The following is a 25,525-nucleotide window of genomic DNA, read 5'->3' as shown; positions in this document are numbered from 1 at the left end:
TAATATAAGGGAACTGCCTAAATTATCAATTCAATATATTCACTTTACCCTTATGCTACATAGAATTGGTAACATTGGATGTAAAAGATTGGATAATTAGTGGCCACCTCAAGTCTTCTGGTTGGTGTTATTGTCAAGTGAGTTGGTATAGGATTATCAGGTAGGTAAAGGGGCAGGATTAGGTTTGTGATAATTATGGTTTACTTGTTAATTTACAGATTATCCAGCAAGATCATGGTGAACCAGAACTCCTAGGAGTGTGTAAGGGGCTGAAAGGGATCAAAAAGTCTCCTTACTAAAATTCTATGAAAAACAAAAGTTTGTCTTCTGTTTTGAACAGCATTTTAGTAAGAGGGCTTTAAAATAGATTTTCTCATTGTTTTTCCACCCCATAACATACACATTTGGTGATGCAATTAGGATGCAAAAATCAGAACTCTAAACTGTTCCGATGCCTAGAGCCTACCCCTATCCCAGTGGTGTACCTAGGGTATTTGACACCAGGTGCTGGGTATTAAATGACCCCCCCCCCCTTTCCTCGCCCAAGAAAAGGAAAAGAGCGAGTGTGGCATCACAGCAGGTAATGCCAGGTATAGGTGCCCTCAGTGTAGGTAGCCTGGTATAGTTGCCCCCAGTATAAGTAGCCTGGAGTAGGTGCCCCAGTATAGGTAACCTGCAATAGTTGCCCCCAATATAGGTTATGTGGAATAGTTGCCCCCAGTATAGGTATCCTGGAATAGTTGCCACCAGTATAGGTAGCCTGGAATAGTTGCCCCCAGTATAGGTAGCCTGGAATAGTTGCCCCACTATAGGTAGCATGGAATAGTTGCCCCATGTATAAGTAGCCAGGAATAGTTGCCCCTAGTATAGTTAGCCATGCAGGGTATTGCGCAACTGGACGACATGCTATTATCTTACCTGCTCCACCGCGGAGTCCACCGCTATCTGACTTCCCGTCACCGTCACTGCTCACCGTTCAGCGAAGTCTGACATCGCTGAACTCCACGGAGCAGGTGAGATAGCAGCAGTGCACATCTTATAGCTGCGTGCTATACTCTGCACGGTGGCCGCTGGCTGGGACACCCCCACAAGCTGAGACACGAGGCGGGTCGCAACCTGCGCTACCCCCTTTGTATGCCACTGCCCTATCCTTATCTGTTTCTCAGTTGTTTTGCCTTCTATTCACTGATCAGGAAACTGGACTGAATTCAACAAGCTTACTTGCATTGATAACAACTCTTTTTGGTAACTCTTGCTGTACTGGAAAACAAAAAGGGAGGGACTAATAATCTCTTAGTACTATATAAGTATATGTTTTTCTCATTATCTCACATGTCACGTCAGGTATGAAGACCCTTCGAGTTCGAGGTGAGTATGGGAGTGTTTAGAGGTACACAGGTTGGCTAGACTTGGAGAGAGTAAAAACATTTAAAAATCGTGTAAATGTGCTTTAAAGTTAGGTAAAAGGTTCACAATAGCGGTACGAGAATACTGGCCGCAAGAAGAAATGGACGCGCAGGCGCCGTGCCTGAATTTATCGTTTTTTGTAACGGCTATGATTCGGCAGCCCGACCTCTCCCTCCCCTTCTCTCACAGCGCCGCCCTCCGTGCTCCCCTCTCGGACTCAGAGTAATGTGCACACACAGGGAAGCGATGTAAATCTCACCTCCAATTGCCGCTCACTCGCTGCTGGTCTTCTCCTCTGTGCATAGCTGCTGTACACACGCTGAAAAGCGTGTGTATATCGGCTATGCAGAGAGGAGAAGACCGGCGGCAATTGGCGGTGAGGTAGGTATTTACATCGCTTCCCTGTCCGGCGTGTGCGCATTTACAGTCCGAGAGGGGAGCACGGAGCACGGAGGGCGGCGCTGGGAGAGAAGGGGAGGGAGAGGTCGGGCTGCCGAATCATAGCCGTTACAAAAAACGATAAATTCAGGCACGGCGCCTGCGCGTCCCTTTCTTCTTGCGGCTAAATAGCCGTTTCCGCACAATAGGGCTATTTGATAAATTAAGCTATTAACAGGGGCGTAGCAATAGGGGTTGCAGCGGTAGCGACCGCATCGGGGCCCTTGGGCCAGAGGGGCCCCAAAGGGCCCTCCTTCAACTACAGTATTCGCTCTCTATTGATCCGGTGCTCATAATAATAACTTCTATAGATGCTTTGAATACTGGTAATCATTAACAAACTGTTCCCCATCCCCTTCTTGCACCTCTGACACTGTGGCTGTCCTTGGCAGGTTTTGGTGTGCCGTATCCATTGTTATGTATAGAGTGCTTGGGGGCCCCATTGTAAACCTTGCATCGGGGCCCACAGCTCCTTAGCTACGCAACTGGCTATTAATGACTCATTAATTCATGACTGACTGGAAAGAAAAGTGTGATCAGTTTAAAAAAATATAATATCAAGTTTGTATCTTGTTAAAACAGCCCTGATATGACGCAAGCTTTTGAACATTCAACTAACCCCGTCGTAGCCAAGGAAAATAGATGAATTCTGTTTTATCTCTTTCTCACAATGGGGTAATAAATCCCTATAGAACTAATACAGATATTGATTTGATGCAACACCAGATATCAAAGCGTGTCCTAGCTTTCCCATGGAGAAATAGGCACACAATCAAGTCCTGCTATCTCATTAAAATGCTGTATTTACAAACAGCGTGTTCCATGTAAAAAAGAAAACTCCGCTTAAGAAAACAGTTCCATGTCTTCTGACAGTTCAGCATCGCGACATTCCCACGTTTCATGAGAATGGAATTCAGCTTACATTGCGAGGAATCCAACGTTAGGGGATATTTGGCACTCTATTAATGACTCGAGTAAGCAGTAATTGCAAGAATAATGGCCTAGCCGCCGCATTGTGGATGCAGATCTCAGAATAAACGTCTGCACAAATTAGGATTCACAAAAGCCAGGGAGTCTTGTTTAGATTTCACTTTACAAATCTCATTAAAGACTTGCAACCAAATCAATAAGGTGCAGGCTTGCCTAAAGGCAGGTCATGCATATTTAGGGTCATTACCCATAATCCTCTCTTTGTGACGTTTGGCGTTAAAGAATCTGTTCCCAGCAATCTTGTTTGCAATCAAAGGATGAGTTTATCCTTTCCAAGGAAGAAAGGGCAAAAAACTGTTTAAGGCTGGGACAGATTAAGATCCAAAATTGTGGCCTAAAAATAAGCATTAATTGATTGAAAGCGGACCTGAACTCAGAACTTCCTCTCTGCGCTAAAAGATAAGCAACAGCATAATAACCTTTAAACAAAAAAACATTCATTTGTTACAGCTGATACAAATCATGCAATACATCTGCAGTGTGTCTACTTTCTGCTTTCATGGAAGTAGACAAAGGGTTAACATGCTGTGTTTACAAATTAGCTGCTCTGCCGAAACATCCAGCTGACAAATCAAATTAATTTTTAACTTGTGATTAGACACAGATGAGGGGGATTAGACAGGCCAAACTTTCTAAATACATACAGGGTGCATTTCTCTATGTTTTCCTACTGTCCTGTCCAAGAGTTCAGGTCCACTTTAAATTCTGTATGTAAAAAGCTAAACTTTATTTGATTGCCCATTTTATTTCATTACAGGTATTATCTTTATAAAATAGTTAACAGCGGATTTTTAATAATAGTATGACTACATGAATAGTTTGGGTAAATAGATGCTTATTGCTGCATTTGATCTATTCTTGTAAATAGAGATTGTCAAGAAAATGCAAATTATTCCAGCTTGCATGCAAATCTTATGCAAATTGTGTGCAGCTTGGAATTGGGCAAATCAAAAGCACATCCTGTTCATTTCAATTCGTCTAATTCCATGCCCCATGCTGTTTGCATGAAAGTTACACGCATGACGAAATTATTTGCATCTTGTTGACCATCACCACAAGTGAATCATTTTGGATGGATCTTAAATGAAGACTTTGAACTTTTATACTGAATATGTTGCAGTGTTAACCTGAGTTTCAGTTCCATTTAATCTGTATTTGTTTGTTTCCTCTTTTACCAAAGCCAACCTGTCCCATTTTCTTGCATTTTAAGTCCTTTCCAGATTTTTTAATTCAGTGGGTAAGTGGGCGGCGGCAACCAAACATTATTCAAACTCAAAACAAGTGAAATGAATTGCCTAATCTGATGCAAATGAAACACTATACAAAGTAAATAGCAGTTTACACTCATCCTAAGGAGAACATGAATTCAATCCTACTTAACCAACTCTATATTAAAGGCATTCCAAGTTAAATACCGTAATAAGAAGTGTATATAGTTTTCTTCCTAATGCTTACCTGACGCAGACTGCATCCTCTGTTTCTCCCCCGTGCGGCTCTGTTCAGCTTGTATTCCTTGCCGGACTAGGCCCCAACCCAGATGGGTCACGACCTTTTGACCCGGAAGATCTTTGGCCCACGCATGCGCCGTTTGAGTGCTTACATAATGAGCATGCACAGTTTATTCATTGAGGACGAGTAGCCGTCAACTTTGACTGTCATGTTGGCCTCTGTCTGTATCCAAAAGCAAGCTGTCACACATGTGACTTCATATGGTCCATGATGGTCAGGTGATACATGTGGATGGAGGCTGTCATGGCTGAATTTTTGGATTAATCAGAATGGACGGGGTACGTGTTCCATGATACGCATTTCTCCCCAATCGCATCTATTGGATCAGCCAGTAAAATTGGACTATTAGTGGCCACCTTTAGTGTAGTGGATCTGGTGTTCTGGGTCTTTAAACAAGCTCTGGACACCTGTTCACATGCTTGATTCTTGGCTGAAGAGTTTAGTATACGCACCTTAAAGGACAACCTTAACCTCCTTAGCGGTAACCCCGTGTGTGACACGGGGTAAGCCGCCGGAGGGTGCCGCTCAGGCCCTGCTGGGCCGATTTACTTAATTTTTTTTTTGCTGGACGCAGCTAGCACTTTGCTAGCTGCGCCAGCACCCCGATCGCCGCCGCCGCGCGCCCGATCGCCGCTATCCGGTGCGGCGCGCGCCCCCCCCCCCCCCCAGACCCCGAGCGCTGCCTGGCCAATCAGTGCCAGGCAGCGCCGAGGGGTGGATCGGGTCTCCCAATGACGTCCCGACGTCGCTGACGTCGGTGACGTCATCCCGCCCCGTCGCCATGGCGACGGGGGAAGCCCTCCAGGAAATCCCGTTCTTTGAACGGGATTTCCTGATCGCCTATCGCCGGAGGCGATCGGCGGGGCTGGGGGGATGCCGCTGAGCAGCGGCTATCATGTAGCGAGCCCTCGGCTCGCTACATGATAAAAAAAAAAAAAAATTAAAAAAAAACTGTTGCGCTTCCCCCTGGCGGTATTTTTCATACCGCCAAGGGGGTTAAAGGACAAAAGTGAGAAGAATATGGAGGATTCTATATTTATTTCCTTTTAAGCAATACCAGTTGCCTGGCAGCCCAGTTGCTCTATTTGGCTGCAGTAGTACCTGAATAACACCAGAAACAAGCATGAAACTAATCTCGTCAGATGTGACAATATTGTCAGAAACACCTGATCTGCAGCATGCTTGTTCAGGGTCTATGGCTTGGCTACAAGTATTAGAGGCAGAGGAGGATCAGCAGGACAGCCAGGAAACTGGTATTGCTTAAAATGAAATTACTATGACAGCCACCATATATACCTCTCACTTCAGTTGCCCTTTAACATTAAGGCTACTTGCACACCAAGACGTTGCGTTAGGTGCTACGTTAAGGTCGCATAACGTGCACCTAACACAACGTATGGTGCTGCAAGTGAGGACGGTAGAGTGAGCCGCGTTAGGCGGCTCGATTCCTATAATGTCTCCCAGAGTGGCGCTGATTGGCCAGCGGGACCACGTGATGCGGATCGAGACACTCCGCATCACGTGGTCCCGCCGGCCAATCAGCGGCCGCCAGTGCAGTGAATATTAAGTAGCCATGTGCGCGGCTACTGTAGCTGGCTCTCCCCGCCTCCTCTCCGCCCCCCCCACTGCGCATGTGCAAACAGTCTAACGTGGCTATAGCCGCTCCAACGCCGTAGCATGCTGCACTTTCCGGAGAACGTGCAGCCCACTTGTGTTACATTGCTGTGCGTTGGGGGAGCGTTACAGGCGCACTAACGTGCGCCTGTAACGTCTTAGTGTGTAAGCAGCCTAAAAGCTTATCAACATGGTAGAACACAAATTATATGAGAAAAGAAAATACATACCTCTTCCCTCAAAAATGAATTAGTATTCTGTCATTACACACAACACAACACAACCTATTTTCCAGCTACTGCTTCCAGGCAGACTTCTTTCATGTGTAAATGATATCTGTTTTTACTCCCTAAACTCCCACAGTAATATATGGCTATACATACACATCCATTATCACTGAATACACTGCAGATAAGCAGGACTGTGGCTTTCTGCTGCTGAGGAAGTTATCTCTGCTTTATGTTCAGTTACTGAATCCCAAGTATAAGGAGAGAAAGGCATTCCACATTTCATCCCAATCTTTGTAAGTAGAATCTGCAGCACTTTGAAGAACTAATTTACTGCTGGTTATCTTCCAGTCACTAAAATAAATGCTGTTTCCTAAAACGTGCTTAGTTACCATTATGCTTCTAACCACTGTTTAGTTAATGCGCCAGATGCAATCGCCGCTAGGAGACTGTTAGACGGCAAAGCCGCTGTCTATTTACTTAGTACAGTGCTGCGATCTAAGGCAACATTGCACAGGGGACAGCCGTGTGACACAGCTGTCCCCCTGGGGGACACAGGAGGGATCCGCTGTCATAGGCTGAAGCCTATGACAGCCAATTGCTATGATTGGTTGGCGGGAGGAGGGAGGGAGGGACGGGAAGAAAGTATTTAAAAAAAACAGGCAAATGTATTAATAAAATAAAGATATAAATATTGACACAAAAAAATAAACATGAGGAGGGGCAATCAGACCCCACCAACAGAGAGCTTTGTTGGTGGGGAGAAAAGGGGGGGGGGGGGGTCACTTGTGTGCTGAGTTGTGTGGCCCTGTCGCTAGGCCTTAAAGCTGCAATGGCCCAATTAGAAAGAAATGGTCTGGTCACTAGGGGGGTTTAACACCACGGTCCTCAAGAGGTTAAAGAGGAGCTGTCAGCAATACTATCTCAGGAAAAAAAACACATATATAAGTATATAAATACTTGCTCTACTTACATAACATATATATTGCACTGTCCACGTTTTCATTTTAGTGCTTTTTCTACAGTAAAAAAAGAGAAAATCCTTCTTAGCATTTCCCATTTTAACTTTGGCTATTTTGAAGCCAATCCTGATGTCATTTCCTCCCTTACTCTCTTCTGCCTGATTTGCCCTTCAGTATAGAAAGTGCATTGTCTCAGCATGAGAAATATTGGCCAGTCAGAGAGGAAAAGAGGTGTCACAGGGGAAAACAGGAGGGAAAGAGGTTTCAGACAATCAGGCTGCATTAGTTAAATCTGAGGGGAAGTAGAGAAGCAAAAAAGGACAACCCAACATGCCCTGCAACTTCCTTTTTGTGTACAAAATTTTGTGTGTACCAAATTAGAGTCAGGTAAACTGGGGAATAATAATTTATCAACAAGAAAAGTAATAGTGATTTAACTTTTGGATAGCCTGTTAGCATCCTTAATACTTGTTTACCAGTTACGCCCAACAGTTACTCCTTAAGAAGGGAGGAAGTGGAGAACTTACTTCCCCCAAGTAGACCTGTATTCACTGAAAATAACCCGCTTCTTCAGGCAATACAAGGAGCAACTTATCTGAACTAAAATCCAAGAATAGCACCTCCGGCTATGTAGGAAAATGTTCCTGAGTGAAGAACAAGAACTGGCAAGACGCAACTCATTGTTCCTCTAGAAAAGCTCTTATTGGGAACAATAGGAACAGTGACGTTCTAACAGAAGCTTTTCAGTCATTAACAAGTCTTGTCAAAATGTATCACGTTCTGTAGAAGTCACAGGGCAGACGCATTCTTGGCACTGACAGATTTGGTCTACATCATTGAGGCATATACCGTACGTTAAATAGAAATAATTTCAGTTTACCGTATTGATGACTCCCGTTATTCAGTGCATGATATGAAACACTAGCTGGTAAGCCAGGACTTGACCTACGGAGAAAATGCAAGGTCTTAGCCTTTTCCAGTTATCTCAATGGCAAGAAAAATATAACTGTTGACACGTATGTCGAATTCACAATTTGATATCTTTGATTAAGCTTTGGGCTCACTGGGAAAGGAATGTCTAAAGTTCTTTATAAAACTCGCATGGATATGGGAAATCCTGAGTGGGCTTAGAAGCTGGAATTCTACACCCCTGTGCTGGAGCACTCGTGTTATGTTGTATTACAATAATCTCTTGTTTTGGGTCGATGTTAGATGACTTACTCTTTGCTAGCTCTGAACTCCCATTAAAACACCAAAATCAACACATTTCTGAGAAGCCTACCAAGGGAAATGAATCAGGGTGTTTGTTCAGCTGGTCTTGAGCAAGTTGGAGCCATATGATGTCACTGTATACAGTGTATTAGACTACAAAGCCACAGCTTTTATGATGAGTACACTTCATGGCTGCAGTGGTCGCATTGTGCAGGGATCAGGGATTAGCACAGACACAGAGGCTAGGATGTAAGGTGAGTATATAAGTGTGGACCACAAGCTTTTTATCTCTACTACCAGAAAGTTGTACAGAAAATACTGACTTTTACTACTTTTAGATTAAACCAAAATCAAATCATTAGCGAATAGTAAAGGGGGCCACACCATACAATTAAAAGATCCAATTTTACACCAATTGGATAAATACGATCGGTTGTACAGAAAAATCGAACATGTTTTTCTCATTCATTAAAGAAATCTGATCAAATTTTCCCTTTTCATTTAATAAAAGAATGGTGGATTTTTCTGATCAATTTCTATGAATATTTAAAGAGCACCCGAGGTGGGTTTGATAAATCATAAATCATACTGTATCTGTGTTTTTCCAGCGTTCCTCCAGCCCCCCTCCCCCCCAAAACCCCCCTTACCCCCCGCCCCGGCTCTGCTGACTCCCATTAAATAAAGGGCCAGGCTAACGACACACAGATTGTCGCTAGCCCGTCATTTACCTCTGCCTGTCATTCACAGACCGCACCCCCGACTCCTGTATAGTGGGGCTCTCCGCTTGTGTCTTTTTCCCTCCCAACCTCAATCAATTTACAACTTGTGATTAGACACAAATGAGAGGTACATAAAAAGGCTTAACTCTCTAAATACATACAGGGTGCATTTTTCTATGTTTCCTTCTGTCCTGTGCAAGAGTTCAGAAGAAGGGAGACAGTGGGATTTGCTTACAAAAGAGGGTGTGTCAGAAGAGGGACACTGTTGTAAGCTATGATGATAAAATTCTTTTGGTATCCGAATATTTATTTTGAAATTAACCACAATCACAAATATACTGTCCCTGTTCAAATATTGTAAGACTACTATTTCTTCAGAAAAAGGAAATTACATTTGGACATGAACTCTCAAACTTCTGTGTCAAAATTACATCTCATTGGTATGACCCAACTGTGTGGCCACTGCTCAGATTGGCAACTCCTCTGCAGCAACCTTCCCACTGCTGTGGTCCAGATTACATACCTATCCTGTTTCTCATGATATTCAGGAGAACGGTTCCCGTCAAATGTTAGTTGTCAAATTCAGTTTTATCTTTCTAGTAAACTGTGGTAAGCTGTAGCCACAGATTGCTTTTGTAACACATTTTGTGAATATCAAGTTTATTTACATTTTAGGTATATATCCAGAAATAGAACAGAATTGCTTTATACATGGTCAGGCTCAAACTCAGTACCCTATTATTAGAATTTTTCATGTTCTGATATTTGAATATGTCTGTAAACACACCTCTAAGACAGAGTACTAGTTCTTACCTAACTGCTCGAAAATTAAAAGAACCACACTATAGAAAAGACATTGACCTTCTGGAATAGGTACAAAGATGGGCAACTAAATTAATCAGTAGTTTTTAATCAGGATGATACCATTTATTAGCTAACCCTAACTTAAAAGAATTAGAGTAAGCTTTAAGGTACCCAGCCTTCTCCAGACTCAAATCCTGTACAGGAGAAGAAGGCAGAGTAGCCAGTTGTAGGTGCCCCAATATAGATAGCCTGGTATAGATGCCCCCAGTATAGGTAGCCTGGTATCGGTGCCCCCAGTAGGTATCCAGGTATACTGTAGATGCCCCCAGTATAGGTAGCCAGGTATAGATGCCCCAAGTATAGAGAGCCAGGTAACCCCAGTATAGGAAGCCAGGCATAGGTGTGCCCAGTATAAGTAGCCAAGTATAGGTGCCCCAGTATAGGTAGCCAGGTGGGAGGAGGTGGGTGACACTGCGGGGAGGGGGGGGGTGACATGATTCCTCCTTCCCTTCCCCATGCAGAGTTGGCATGCAGCAGTGCGGTTTGTTATTGTTAATAGCTCACCTCACCTGCTCACTCCATGCAATGCGTCCACTCCAGCAGCCACCTCCTCACTGGCCACCCGATCTCTGTAATCACACATTGTGCAGGGAAACAGGAAGTAGAGAGGAGCTGGTTGCCAGAGTCGACGCATCGCAGGGAGCGAGCAGGTGAAGTGAGTTATTTACAAACTGCACCACTGCGTCCCAGCTCTGCATCAGAGCACATGAGGGGGGCCCATGGAGAGGGAGTGAGGAATGATTTTGACCCCCCCTCTCCACAAGTGGTGCCGCTCCCAGGTAAACGACACCTGAAGCAGGTGCTTCAGGCTGCATCATGGCAGGGCTGGCACTGTGACTAAGGTCAAATTTACTACTTGTAGCAGGAGACGATACCTGGACTCTACAGAGGCTCCACAGGTAGTCCCTCAATGTGTGCCATAGCCAGGAGGTTTGCCGTGTCTCCCAGCACAGTCTCAAAGTCATTGAAGAGATTTCAAAAGACAGGCAGTTCCTCTAGGAGGGCTGGAAGGGACCATTAATGGTATCTAACCCATCAGCAGGACCCGTATCTGCTTCTTTGGGCAAGGAGGAACAGGATGCACACTGCCAGGGCCCTACAAGATGTCCCCCAGCAGGCCACTGAAAATGTCTCTAATGAGGGTGACCTAAGGGCCATTCATCCTCTAGAGGGCCCTGTGCTCACTTCCCAGCACTGTGGAGCACAATTGTCATTTTACATAAAGTACCAGAATTGGCATATTCAGCATTGGCACCCTGTGCTTTTCACATATGAGAGCAGGTTCACCCCAAGCAAATATGACAGACGTGGAAATGTCTGAAAAAGCTGTGGAGAAAATGTTGTTGCCTGTAACATGGCTCAGTATGACCAGTTTGATGGTGGGTCAGTGATGGTTTGGGAAGGCATATCTATGAAGGGACTCCCAGACCTCTTCAGCATAGATAGCGGCACTTTGACTGCCTTTAGATATCAGAATAAAATCCTTATGCACATGATGTGTTTTTTCGGTCGATTTTCCGTTTGATTGATTTTCGATTCGATTTTCCCGTTGATTTCCCGTCAATTCTCTTATCTTTTCTTATCTATTTCCATTCACTTCTATGAGAAATCGGCCAGAAAAACGATCGAAAATAATATCGGGCATGACGGAAATTATTTGGCGAACCAACTATCTAACACAAAATTGTACGGTGTGTAAATAGCATAAAACCCATTGTTAGACCCACTGGTGAAGTGGGTCCTGGGTGCCTCCTGGGGAGCCAGTTAACTTATCTGCATGTTTTTGGGATGTGGGAAGAAACTGAAATACACAGAGGAAACTCACACAGACACAGGGAGAACATACAAACTCTGTGCAGATAGTTCCCTGGCTGGGACTCAAACAAGTGCTGCAAGCGATAACCACTACGCCACCTTAATGCCCCTATTTTTCTTGCCTGAATAACTCTGCCTTTGCCTCATTTTGTTATATGATATTTTAGTTCGGTGGGACACATACAACATTGGAAAGCTTTAGAATTCAAAACACTCTGAGATCTAACAAAAGAGCCCAGAGCTAAATACAGGCAGAGATAAGAGGACAAATCTGTGACCCATAACCTTGTCAAGGAACGTAGATATGTTTCCTTAGTGGAATTCATGACACATCCACTAAAACATGTTCTCTAAATTTAGAACCCGCACAGAAATGGGTGCATTTAGTGCAGTTTCACGTGCACTTAAAATGACTTAATATGGACAATGTTTAAGGATAAACATTTTGGAAATTTGGAATCTCTCTTCAGAAGCATGTTTGGTATTAGGAAAAAATATGCAGCTAAGTGTCTTGTTTTTAGTATGAGTTATTTTCTTATTTCCTTGGCCAAATATTGGACAGTGCTACAGAATGAAGAGTGGAGAGGAAATTGTTGGGACAATGGAGTTGATTCGGAAAGCTTTTCTCTTGAATTATCTCACCTTACCTTATTTTTTATCTTAAAGATAATCTGTACTGTCTGATTTGTACAATATAAAACATACCAATCGAGTTACTGTGATCTCCTGGATCCCTCTTTGCCGTTTTCACCGCAATCCTGGCTTTTAATCGCCAGTTTTAGGCAGTGTTTACAAGCAAATAACACGACTGCTAAACAGGAAGTGATGTTTGTATATATATATATATATATATATATATATATATATATATATATATATATATCATGTCACAGTATACTACAAGTTTTTTTATTACATAGTGAACTATCTGCATGCACTCCAGTCAGGGATTCTCACAGTTTCTCAGCATGGGCAGCTCCCTCTCCCCTCAGACAAGTTGAAACAGAGCAGAGACCTGTCTGTGAGGGATAAACAAAGCACTCACAGAGCCTGCAGGGGGCGTGTAGGGGGCGTGCATAACTTCCTCCTATCACATCAGAGGCAGTGCATTCCTCTCTGGGTCGACAAAGCTTGACAAAGAAAAGAAGATTAGATATATTACAGAGACAGTGCTACTAGAAAAGGCTGCAGTAATCAAGACCACATTAGAACAGGTATAGGAACTTATAGGATAGAAGAAATAAGGCTGAACATTTTGTTACAGAGTCTTTTTAACAGTAAGTAGAGATAACTTATGAGATAAATAGATAAGGAGAGCTAATTTGAAACATAAGCTGGTAAAGTGAGTTAATTCATTAGATAAGCAGCGTGTGCTTAATTCAATAAGAAATTTGTACTTATTTCACAAGTTTGTAGGCCAATTCAAGCTTTACTAAAAGGATTCTCTAACTGCATAAAAAATACAGATGAGGGGCCTGTCCTGTTAACCTTAGGTAAAATTGCCATGCAGCAAGTTTACCAATACTAAGATAAGGAGAAAAGTGTGCATTGCGCAGTTAGCACAACCTGCATTACCTGGGTAATCCGCACGTTGCTTTGGTACCATGGGTTACATTACTTCAGTCATTTTACAGAACATTTGAGAATCAGGTCTATGAGAGATAAAGAGCATTAGTCAGATAAGGAGAGATGAATCAGGAGGTAAGGCAACTATGGAGAGATAAATTAGGAATATAGCAAGAGGTAAAACAAAGATTTGTCAAATAAGGAAAGATCAACCCAAGGTAGATTGGGACCTAAAAACCAGATTCTTACCTAGGAAGAGGGAGGCTTCCTGTGTCTTCCTCCAGACCACCCCCCACTGCCCGGAACACTTTTGAATGTCGAGGGATGCAATCCTCTTCAAGCAAGAGTGTGTCAATGCCTGCACTAAGCTGAAGACGCTCGTTTAAGAGTGTTGCAGCACGGCCATGCTTGTACACAGCAAGCAATGTAGCCATATAACATATCCCGCAAGCTCTTCTTGGATATGTTCCGGGGCTCTGCATGAGGCAATGATGGGTGCCTCCAGAGACTTCCCTCTTCGTAGTTAAGTAGCTAAGCTTTTTTTTTCTTTTTCTTGCCTCGGGTACATAGTAAGACAGATATGGAGAGATACATCCTGTGTTAAGTCAGATATAGAGAGAAATTGTGAGTAAATAAGTTAGGATAGTTCATCATGAGGTAAGTTTTGTGAATGAATCCCATACGTTTGTTTAAGGACACCTTTAGTTATTGGTCTTCTGTTCGAGTAGAGATGGCCCGAACGGTTCGCCGGTGAATTTCCGAGGTTCGTGATCGCTGAGAACCGCAAACTTTTCCGGAAGTTCGGTTTGCCCATAGTGGATCATGAGGGTCAACTTTGACCCTCTACATCACAGTCAGCAGGCACATTGTAGCCAATCAGGCTACACTCCCTCCTGGAGCCCCACCCCCCTTATAAAAGGCAGGCAGCGTCAGGCTTTTGACTCACTTGTGTACCTGCAATAATTAGAGAAGGGATAGATGCTGCAGACTCTCATAGGGAAAGCTTAGTTAGGCTCTTGTAGTCTTCTTAGCTTGCTCCTTGCTGATTCTTATTGCTAAAAAAGCACCCCTCAACAGCTCTTTTGAGAGCTAATCTTGTTCTTGTGATCTATTTTTTTTTTTGTGTGTGTGTGTCCCACTGACACTTCTGTTGCATAGACAGCCTTTGTAATTCCTACTGTGTGTGCCACTGCCAGGCCCAGCACATTCAGTGACTACCTGTGTGTGTGACAGGTGCACATTGTAATACCCATCACTGCATATACCTACTACCTGTTGTTCACTTCAGTGCACCCATCTACCTACGCGAGCACATGCAGTGTCACTGTGCCTGTCCGGTACCTGTCTGTGTGTGACAGGTGCACATTGTAATACCCATCACTGCATATACCTACTACCTGTTGTTCACTTCAGTGCACCCACCTACCTATGTTAGCACATGCAGTGTCACTGTGCCTGTCCAGTACCTGTGTGTGTGTGACAGGTGCACATTGTAATACCCATCACTGCATATACCTACTACCTGTTGTTCACTTCAGTGCACCCACCTACCTATGTGAGCGCATGCAGCATCACTTTGCCTGTCCGGTACCTGTCTGTGTGTGACAGGTGCACATTGTTATACCCATCACTGCATATACCTACTACCTGTTGTTCACTTCAGTGCACCCACCTACCTTCGTGAGCGCACGCAATGTCACTGTGCCTGTCCGGTACCTGTGTGTGTGTGTGTGTGTGTGTGTGTGTGTGTGTGTGTGTGTGTGTGTGTGTGTGTGGTGTGTGTGTGTGTGTGTGTGTGTGTGTGTGTGTGTGTGTGTGTGTGTGTGTGTGTGTGTGTGTGTGTGTGTGTCAGGTGCACATTTGTAATACCAGTCATTGCATAATTGTTCACAGTACCTGTGTGACCGCACACTGTAATATACCACTCCGAGCATACCTTTTAACTGCACCTGTGTGGCAGCTGCACATTGTATTGTAATACCAGTCACTGCATACCTTTCACTGCATCTGTGACTGCACATTGTATTATACTTGGCAGTCAGTACATACCTTTCACTTGAATGGATGGCAGACTTGCCCTCCATAAAAGATTCTCGTAAAAGGTAGTAAAGTCGATTACTAGTGTCATATACAGCAGGGCCTCGAAAGTCCTCCTGTATTGTTATTTTTTGTCACTACCTCGGGACTTGCATGTTATGCCTGCTGCCTTTCTTGGATGTGTGGTGGTAGCCATTTCTCAGGCTCCAACTCCGGACCACAATCGAACCCTGACTCACCGGCGTGCGCTTTCTTTAACAATGGTAGAGAAAGAACCATCGACAGTATGAGCAGCGATGGTCTACTGGGTGCGCAGGCATGACCTGTGGCCAGAGCTGTCACAATTTGCCATCCAACTTCTGTCTTGCCCTGCCTCAAGCGGCCTGTCAGAAAGGACCTTCAGTGCAGCTGGAGGCATTGTCACTGAGTAGAGAAGTCGCCTAAGTCACAACAGTGTTCAGTACCTCACCTTTATCAAAATGAATGAGGCATGGATCCCGGTCCGGAGGGCTACTGTTCTGTTGCAGTCACTGCATACCTTTCACTGCATCTTTGACTGCACAATGTATTAAACTTGGCAGTCAGTGCATACCTTTCACTTGAAAGGATGGCAGACTTGCCCTCCATAACAGATTCTCGTTAAAGGATTTAAAGTTGATTCATCTCATGTACAGCAGGGCCTTGAAAGTCCTCCTGTATTGTTATTTTTGGTCACTACCTCGGGACGTGCATGCCATGCCTGCTGCCTTCCTTGGATGTGTGGTAGCCATTCCTGCTCCTTTGCCCACAGCGTGCCTGCTGCTGTCCTTGGATGTGTGGTGGTGGTAGCCGTTTCTTAGGCTCCCACTCTGGACCGGAATCGAACCAGGATTCCCCGGCCATTACCAGTAGTCACCATGCTACTGAGAAAGTACCATCGAAAGTTTCACACAGTTGAATGAATGTCAGACTTGCCCTCCATAACCCATACTCGTTAAAGGCAAGTGGTGTCATCTCTGGCACACAGCGCTGGGTCAAGGGTCCATCTGACCACAAATGCCTGGTCTGCAAAGCACGTTCAGGGCAGGTTCATTACTTATACTGCAAATGGGTCCTTACTTAGATGTGTGGTGGTGGTAGCCGGTTCTCAGGCTCCCACTCTGGACCAGAATCAAACTCTGATTCCCCAGACATTACCCGTGGTCACTCACAATGGCAGACTTGCCCTCCATAACAGATTCTCGTTACAGGTACTGAACAGCCAGCAGAAAATGTAATTTAAAAAAAATAGATGTAAGCTTTAACAATGGTAGAGAAAGAACCATCGAAAGTTGATAAGGCAGTCAGACATTACCTGATATCACTGAGGAAGAGCAATTTCGCCATGGTGCGCACCAGTCCAGCACGGCCGTCACAACACAAACAGCTGTTTGCGGTGCGTTACACAGTGAGTTTGGTGTGACAGTGTGATGCAGTACTCTAATTACACTCCCTGATTGATGTATACACATGCAAGATGTTTTAAAGCACTTTAGGCCTCCAATTTAGCATGCAATGTGATTTCTGTCCTTAAAACGCTGCTTTGCGTCAAATCTAGATTTTTCCCTGGAACTTTTGGCGTGTATCCCACTCCGCCATGCCCCCCTCCAGGTGTTAGACCCCTTGAAACATCTTTTCCATCACTTTTGTGGCCAGTATAAGTGTTTCTAGTTTTCAAAGTTCACCTCTCCATTGAAGTCTATTGCGGTTCGCGAAAGTTCGCGTGAACCGAACTTTTGCGGAAGTTCGTGAACCGAAAATCGGAGGTTCGGGCCATCTCTATTCTAGAGGGGATACATCCTTATTTTACAGACCTATATATTAATGTTTCCCATAGACAGCTATCTAGCCCCATAATGGCAACTCCTATTACTAAGTTTCCTTATCCTTTGTAGGTCTGAGAGCCTACCCAGGACTAGGAAAATAACTTTGCCTGGAAATGGGTCCTACATATCTATCTATGGGAAGTCCTACATATAGAGAAGCTGCAAAGCTTATAATGTCTTTGCCATTCTCATCAGCACGTGAGTATGGCGTAAAGGTAGGAACATTATTTATTTATTTATAGCAGTCTGCACCACCTAAAGCTCTTTTTTATTCTATCATGCTCACAGATACAATTAAGCACAGCAACAGGCTGCTGTTTCAGGATATATCCTTTGTCAAGCTGTGTACAAAGAGTATATGACACTCAACACCTTTAAATTCAGCCCAGGAATTAGCCAATAAAACGTTCCTGGGCTAACACAGGGGCGGAGACACAGGAGGACCTGATGGGGAACTTGTAATGCGCAATAGACGTACTGATCAGACTTGCAGATCATTTTGTTACCCATAGCCACCATATCTCTTAAATGAGGGTAACTGTAATTGATGGTATCTCCCCACAATGGCGGGTTGACAGACGGAGAATGTTGCTAAAACAAGAAATCTGGTGGATTAGACATTTTGGAGTATTGGGGAAGGGGTGTAAAACAGAGAATACAATCTCAGTTTTGCTATTGGTGAACCTGGCCATTGGTAGTATTAGTGAGTTCGGGGAGCTTGACTTTGTCATATGCCGGATGCCGTCGTCTCTTCCAGAAGGTGGAACGCAGCTAGACCAAGTGTCTACAGGATGCAAATCAGCTATCAAAAGCATGCACCGCAATTGTGCCTGCCACTTACCTCCAATCCTACGGCTGCACTGTAGGCCTACCAGAGGCTGAGGTCAGAGGCGATCTACGTAACGCTACATGCATATGCTGAACTGCATGGAGTAAAGGCTCCATCACTTGGACAGAAGGTGCAAGTTTCTGCCTTGTTTGTTCCGATAGCTTACAAATTAATGTTAAGTAATTTCACAGTGTTACTAGTGAGTGTGACATGGCAATATTTTGCAGTGGCAAACTGTGTTTATATACAATGGTTTTTGGTGGTATTCTTGAGTTCAAGCAGCCATTTCCATTACAAAATCATGGCTGTGTTTAATGCACTGCTGCCTGATAGCATAACAATCACGGCTATCCAATGTTTGCTTTTGGTCTTGTGCCTTCAGTACAGCAATACTGAATATTTATTGATATTATGTACTGTAGATTACAGAACACAACACCCTTTGCAATTTTACATTAAGAAAAGTTATTGTCAAAGGACTTCCGAGTTGAAAATTAACTGATGAAATAAACTATAGTATCTATCCTCCTTCTCCTAAAAATGACTTTTTCAGATATCCCAGTTTTATTTTGTAATTAAATCTAGTTTTTAAGTTTTTACTGTTTCATTGTCTCTACTCAATGATCTTCATTTAAGCACACCAGAGCTCAAATCTATGGATTATTGACCCATTTTATTATTATTATTATTTAGTATTTATATAGCGCCGACATATTACGCAGCGCTGTACAGTATATATATATACAGGATCTTCTCAAAAAATTAGCATATTGTGATAAAGTTCATTATTTTCTGTAATGTGCTGATAAACATTAGACTTTCATATATTTTAGATTCAAATACACACAACTGAAGTAGTTCAAGCCTTTTATTGTTTTAATATTGATGATTTTGACATACAGCTCATGAAAACCCAAATTTCCTATCTCAAAAAATTGGCATATTTCATCCGACCAATAAAAGAAAAGTGTTTTAAAAAAAAAAAAAGTCGACCTTCAAATAATTATGTTCAGTTATGCACTCAATACTTGGTCGGAATCCTTTTGCAGAAATGACTGCTTCAATGCGGCGTGGCATGGAGGCAATCAGCCTGTGGCACTGTTTAGGTGTTATGGAGGCCCAGGATGCTTCGATAGCGGCCTTAAACTCATCCAGAGTGTTGGGTCTTGCATCTCTTAACTTTCTCTTCACAATATCCCACAGATTCTCTATGGGGTTCAGGTCAGGAGAGTTGGCAGGCCAATTGAGCACAGTAATACCATGGTCAGTAAACCATTTACCAGTGGTTTTGGCACTGTGAGCAGGTGCCAAGTCTTGCTGAAAAATTAAATCTTCATCTCCATAAAGCTTTTCAGCAGATGGAAGCATGATGTGCTCCAAAATCTCCTGATAGCTAGCTGCATTGACCCTGCCCTTGATAAAACACAGTGAACCAACACCAGCAGCTGACATGGCATCCCAGACCATCACTGACTGTGGGTACTTGACACTGAACTTCAGGCATTTTGGCATTTCCCTCTCCCCAGTCTTCCTCCAGACTCTGGCACCTTGATTTCCGAATCAATGAGATGTAAAAGTTGCTTTCAACCGAAAAAAGTACTTTGGACCACTGAGCAACAGTCCAGTGCTGCTTCTCTGTAGCCCAGGTCAGGCGCTTCTGCCGCTGTTTCTGGTTCAAAAGTGGGTTCATGCTTCCATCTGCTGAAAAGCTTTATGGAGATGAGGATTTCATTTTTCAGCATGACCTGGCACCTGCTCACAGTGCCAAAACCACTGGTAAATGGTTTACTGACCATGGTATTACTGTGCTCAATTGGCCTGCCAACTCTCCTGACCTGAACCCCATAGAGAATCTGTGGGATATTGTGAAGAGAAAGTTGAGAGACGCAAGACCCAACACTCTGGATGAGCTTAAGGCCGCTATTGAAGCATCCTGGGCCTCCATAACACCTGAGCAATGCCACAGGACGATTGCCTCCATGCCACGCCGCATTGAAGCAGTCATTTCTGCAAAAGGATTCCCGACCAAGTATTGAGTGCATAACTGAACATAATTATTTGAAGGTTGATTTTTTTTGTTTTAAAAACACTTTTCTTTTATTGGTCGGATGAAATATGCTAATTTTTTGAGATAGGAAATTTGGGTTTTCATGAGTTGTATGCCAAAATCATCAATATTAAAACAATAAAAGGCTTGAACTACTTCAGTTGTGTGTATTTGAATCTAAAATATATGAAAGTCTAATGTTTATCAGTACATTACAGAAAATAATGAACTTTATCACAATATGCTAAATTTTTGAGAAGATCCTGTATATATATCTTGTCACGAACTGTCCCTCAAAGGAGCTCACAATCTAATTCCTACCATTGCCATATGTCTATATCATGTAGTGTAAGTACTGTAGACTAGGGCCAATTTTTTTTTTTTTTTTTTTTTGGGGGGGGAGTCAATTAACTTATCCGTATGTTTTTGGAATGTGGGAGGAAACCGGAGTGCCCGGAGGAAACCCACGCAGACACGGAGAGAACATACAAACTCTTTGCAGATAGTGCCCTGGCTGGGATTCGAACCAGGGACCCAGCGCTGCAAGGCGAGAGAGCTAACCACTACGCCACCGTGCTGCCCAAATTTTATGTTTTTCCTGCTCACAGAAATCATTTACTGACAGAAAAGTGTTTTATGGCTGTAAATACTTATCAGTAAGGGTTATTCTATATTGCGACCCAGTCCCAACCCGCACAGAAACTGTTACTTGCATACCTGATTTTTTACTTTCTCAGGCATGGAAAGAAAAAAAGGAACACAGCATATTCATCCGTTGCTTGGCACTGTACATACACATGTCTGTCTCATCAAGTCACCTGTCACCTCGGTTGTCCTTTAAATCAGGTGTCCCCAACAACCGATCCGTGGCCCACTGGCGGTCCTTGGGCCGTTTTCTGCCGCTCCGCGGGTCTGGTCTCTTGCACCCCTTCCCCCGTGGCTGCCTCTCATGATACCTTAGCTGGAGGCCGCTTCCTCTTTCATATTCCCCAGTTGGCCCCTCTCCTCCATGCCCGTCTTTTTTCTTTCACAGCAGCTGCTGCGAAGAGGCAGGAAGCAGGAGAGCGGTTCCCATGGTAACGATGATATGCATTGCCGCTACAGGAAGCCGCTTCCTGCCTCTTCACAGCACCTGGGGGATGCAATGCTGTAAAAGAAAAAGACAGGCATGACCGGGGAATATGAAAGAGGAAGGGCTGCTAGGTAAGCTATACTAGCTATACTGGGGTTACTATACTCCCTATACTGGGGCAACTATACTAGCTATACTGGGGTTACTATACTCCCTATACTGGGGCAACTATACTAGCTATACTGGGGTTACTATACTGCCTATACTGGGGCAACTATACTCCCTATACTGGGGTAACTATACTCCCTATACTGGGGCAACTATACTCCCTATACTGGGACAACTATACTAGCTATACTGGGGTAACTATACTACTGATACTGGGGCAACTAAACTCCCTATATTGGGACAACTAAACTCCCTATACTGGGGCAACTATACTCTCTATACTGGGAAAACTATAAACCCTATACTGGGGTAACTATACTCCCTATACTGGGTCAACTATACCTAGATACCCTACACCTGTACCTGGCTACTTAAGCCGCACCCGACAAACCCTCCCCCCCCCCCCCCCCCGCCCGGAACCCGCAAAGTCACTCCAAAGCCAACACCCTCCCTCCCCTCCCCCCCCCCCCCCCCCGGGACCCAGGGAAGAGTTTGGTCTGGAAAAAAATGCCCGATCCGAAAAAGGTTGGGGATCCCTGCTTTAAATGGTGGCTCTATTTGCTGATGGTTTGCATTTATTCACACACCAGTATTCCACTACAGGGGTTACCTACACCTACAATTTACATTGACCCAGCAAAACATGAATTTCTCTGCCTCCCTTTATTCACCCCCACCGCATGTGGCCCATCTGCCAGGGGTCATATGACAAGAATGGCCATTATGATCCCCATAACAATAAACACACCACAGTTGCAACTTTTTTAAATGTGTTGAGGGCTTGAACTTAAAAGCAAACATGTATTTTTCCAAAAACAGTAACATTGCTCAGTTTGAATATTTGATTTGTTGTCTTTGCACTATTTTAATTAAATATGAGGATTACTTGCTTTGCAAATGCTCACATTCTGTTTCTATTATCATTTTACACAGCTTCCTGTGTTTTAGGAAAAGTAGTTGTAAATCAGTTATCCCCATGCGTATTTACATGTTTGACATCACATTTAAAGCAGCAAACAGCTTTTATTTGTATTACTATGAGGTATATATAATACTAGTAGACCTAAGCCCGTTAATATAAGGGGCTCTAGGTCTCTCTCACAACCCCCTTCCCCATCCCTGTAACCGCCGCCACCGCCGCATGTCCGAATGCATGTGCGCATGCGCCTCCTCTCGTGCGCGCTCACGGCCGCCCGCATACATGCCCAGCCCCCTGGCCCTGTCCTCCTCCTGTCTCAAAGGCTATCCGTGCTACACATGCGCAGTAGCGCAAACGCTCAGACACAGGGACAGGGGACGCAGAGACAATTGCTAATTATTATATAGGAATTCAAAGTGAAACAGGCTGCTGAGATGTGCCCTGGAACACTATGCTTGTTTGTTTGTTTGTTTGTTTGTTTTAGAAGACCTGTAGAGTCAACTAACTTTCCATCAGCAGGTAGTGGTCTTGCAGTGTCAGCTAACGCCCTCTGAAGATGGCAGCCTTAATGAAACCGACATATTATAATCTGCAGCTTTGGCCAAAGTAGCCAGCAAGGTGTCATGATACTGTGCCCAGAGACGTAACTACAAATCATGGGGTCACCTAGAAATATATTGATGGAGCTTTCTAATGTCCATACCTCTTCCCTTGCCACCCCTTGGTGACCCTCAGAGACTAGGAGCCCATCTTACAACTCATAAATCACATGTGACCATCATGATATTTACACCTGAAAGTGTAGCCACACAACCACCTGATCTGGAGGATGGACCCTGTATTGGAAGGATAAAGGGTTAGTAGGTTTGGGGCCCCCTGTGGTCTCAGCGTGAGACTGCTCCCCAATCGTTATACTTGACTGTGCACTAGTAAAACACTGTTATTTAGGTATGTACATTACACAATGGCAGAGATTAGATCAAGCAAAGAAGGTTTCCTTTAGGGTTGTTCTTAAACTATAAGATCCAAGCATTAGTTTTTCTGAAGCCAAAACAGACACAGCAGTATAACTAAAACATATGATCTGTTTTAGTCCTAAATAGTCCTTATCCTTAAAAGCTACTTGCAGAGACCACTGTTGTCCCACTAATCAGTCCCCAAAGCACCTAATGTGACAGGTTCAGTTAATGCATTATCCGCTGCTTCGTCTACAGGGAGACAATTTGTTGAAACAAGCACCTTTGATGTTAGCTAATGATTTAGTGCTTGGAGATTTCTCTACACCTGCCTCAGCGCAGTCTCAGAGCGTGACCTGCACTCTGCATTTCAGCCACACATCTGGTTCTGTTTCCATAGTGATTTAAAAATGTCCATTTGCCATTTGATGAACTGGTTGAACACAGTTAACCCCATTCAAAGCATAAAAAAGGCAACTAATTCTAGCCCACTTAAAATCTGCTGGTGCGTTTTCATCATGACCTTAAATAAACCATTAAGTCATGTAATTGGAAAGAATAATAAAGCTGTGGAATACTGTTTTTACATTTTAACTACTTATTTGGAGCCAGTCTGTTGTACTGGGTATATTCTTCTCTGTTCACTGGTTATAGATAGGGATAAGCGGAAATCGACAAAATCCAAATCTAACAAATTTCCATCGTTTCGCAATTTAGCAAAATCCAAGTTTGCATTGTGAAATCAAGTAATTGTTAAATAATTGTAATTTATTGAGAACATATAGGGGATAAAGAGCCGCCCTGGTTGTATAAAATACGTAAAAAACAACTAAAAAGAAACAAGAAAGAGAAAGTAGTAGTTGTTTTTAGGTTTTTTTTCAGTTCTTTTTAGTTGTTTTCAGAGTCGGCGCTACCATAGAGGCAAAGGGGGCATGTGCCCCAGGGCCCCGACCTCTGCTGAGGCCCCAGCAGCGCCGACCCTGCTATATTTTCTTTCCCCCCCCAGCTCGCACTGCTCCCCGGGGCCCTGCTGCAAGTAAATTAGCAGCCATAATTACCTTATTCCCGGCGGGTGAGCAGGCGGGCAGCGGCTGCACTTGGAGACATGCTGTCTCCCTCCTTCTCTATGACCCGGAGTGTGTTTACACTTGACGCGCCGGGTCATAGAGAAGGAGGGAGACAGCGTGTCTCCGAGTGCAGCTGCTACCCACCCGCTCACCCGCCGGGAATAGGGTAATTATGGCTGCTAATATACATGCAACAGGGCCCCGGGTAGCAGAGGGGTAATGGGGGAGCCCAATGCTGAAGTTTGCCCCAGGGCCACAGGGCCCCTTGAACAGACCCTGGTTGTTTTTAATGTATTTTATACAACCAGGGCGCCTCTTTATCCCCTATATGTGCTAAATCCACCCCTCCACGTCCCCCGTTGAAGGGGTATAAGCATTAGCCACTGTATTTTTACACAAGCCTAGTGCTTCTTTTTATCAAGGAGAGCGACCAGCTGAGGTCCTGACGGACCACCCCGAGTGAAGTCGGGTTCATTGTCTCCACCTGCTGCCAGTGGTCGGTTGCCCCTAGAAACCCACCTTTGTGAGTAGTCCTTTTGCTTAATTTTATCCAAAAATTGTGTTACTTTGACTTTCTGTACCATTTGGCTCCCGTTTTCTCTGTTGTATCTTTTGCTCCAGGGTGCTCACACACCCAATCCACTTTGAATTTATTGATACTTTCACAAACACAAACATCTCATTTTAACCACTTCCCCACCACAGGTTATTTCCCCTTAAAAACCTGGACAATTTTCACATATCACGTTCCTCTTGTTCACTTGCCAATAACTTATCACACAAAAACACATTTTTTTTCCCGCCAAAAATTAGGCTTTTTTGGGGCGGGACTTTTTTGCTAAAAATTATTTTATTTCTTTTGCATTTTAAGGGGAATAAGAAAAAAAATTAAAAACAAAAACATTATTTCTTAGTTTTCAGCAATTTTGGTTCAAAAACAAAATATACTATGGTAGATAAAACCGAAACGTTTTCTTTGCCCATTTGTCTTGGTTATTACAACATTTAAATTATCTTCCTAGTACGACGACAATTTTTTATTTAGAAATAAAGGTGTGTTTTTTCCGTTTTCTGTTTCTTTATTCCATATCAATAATTACAAGCCCTAATTTGCAAAAGTAATAGTGATATACCCTTATGTCATACATATTAACTATTATAACTATTTATGGATTTTTTTTTAATGCTGTCCATTCTTTTCATTGTTTCATTGCTTTATCATTTACTTAACTATAAATGCTTATTCAGGTTTGTTTCTAAGTT

The sequence above is a fragment of the Hyperolius riggenbachi genome, chromosome 5, assembly GCF_040937935.1.
Source record: "Hyperolius riggenbachi isolate aHypRig1 chromosome 5, aHypRig1.pri, whole genome shotgun sequence".
Taxonomy (NCBI): Eukaryota; Metazoa; Chordata; class Amphibia; order Anura; family Hyperoliidae; genus Hyperolius; species Hyperolius riggenbachi.
This window is presented reverse-complemented; position numbering follows the sequence as displayed.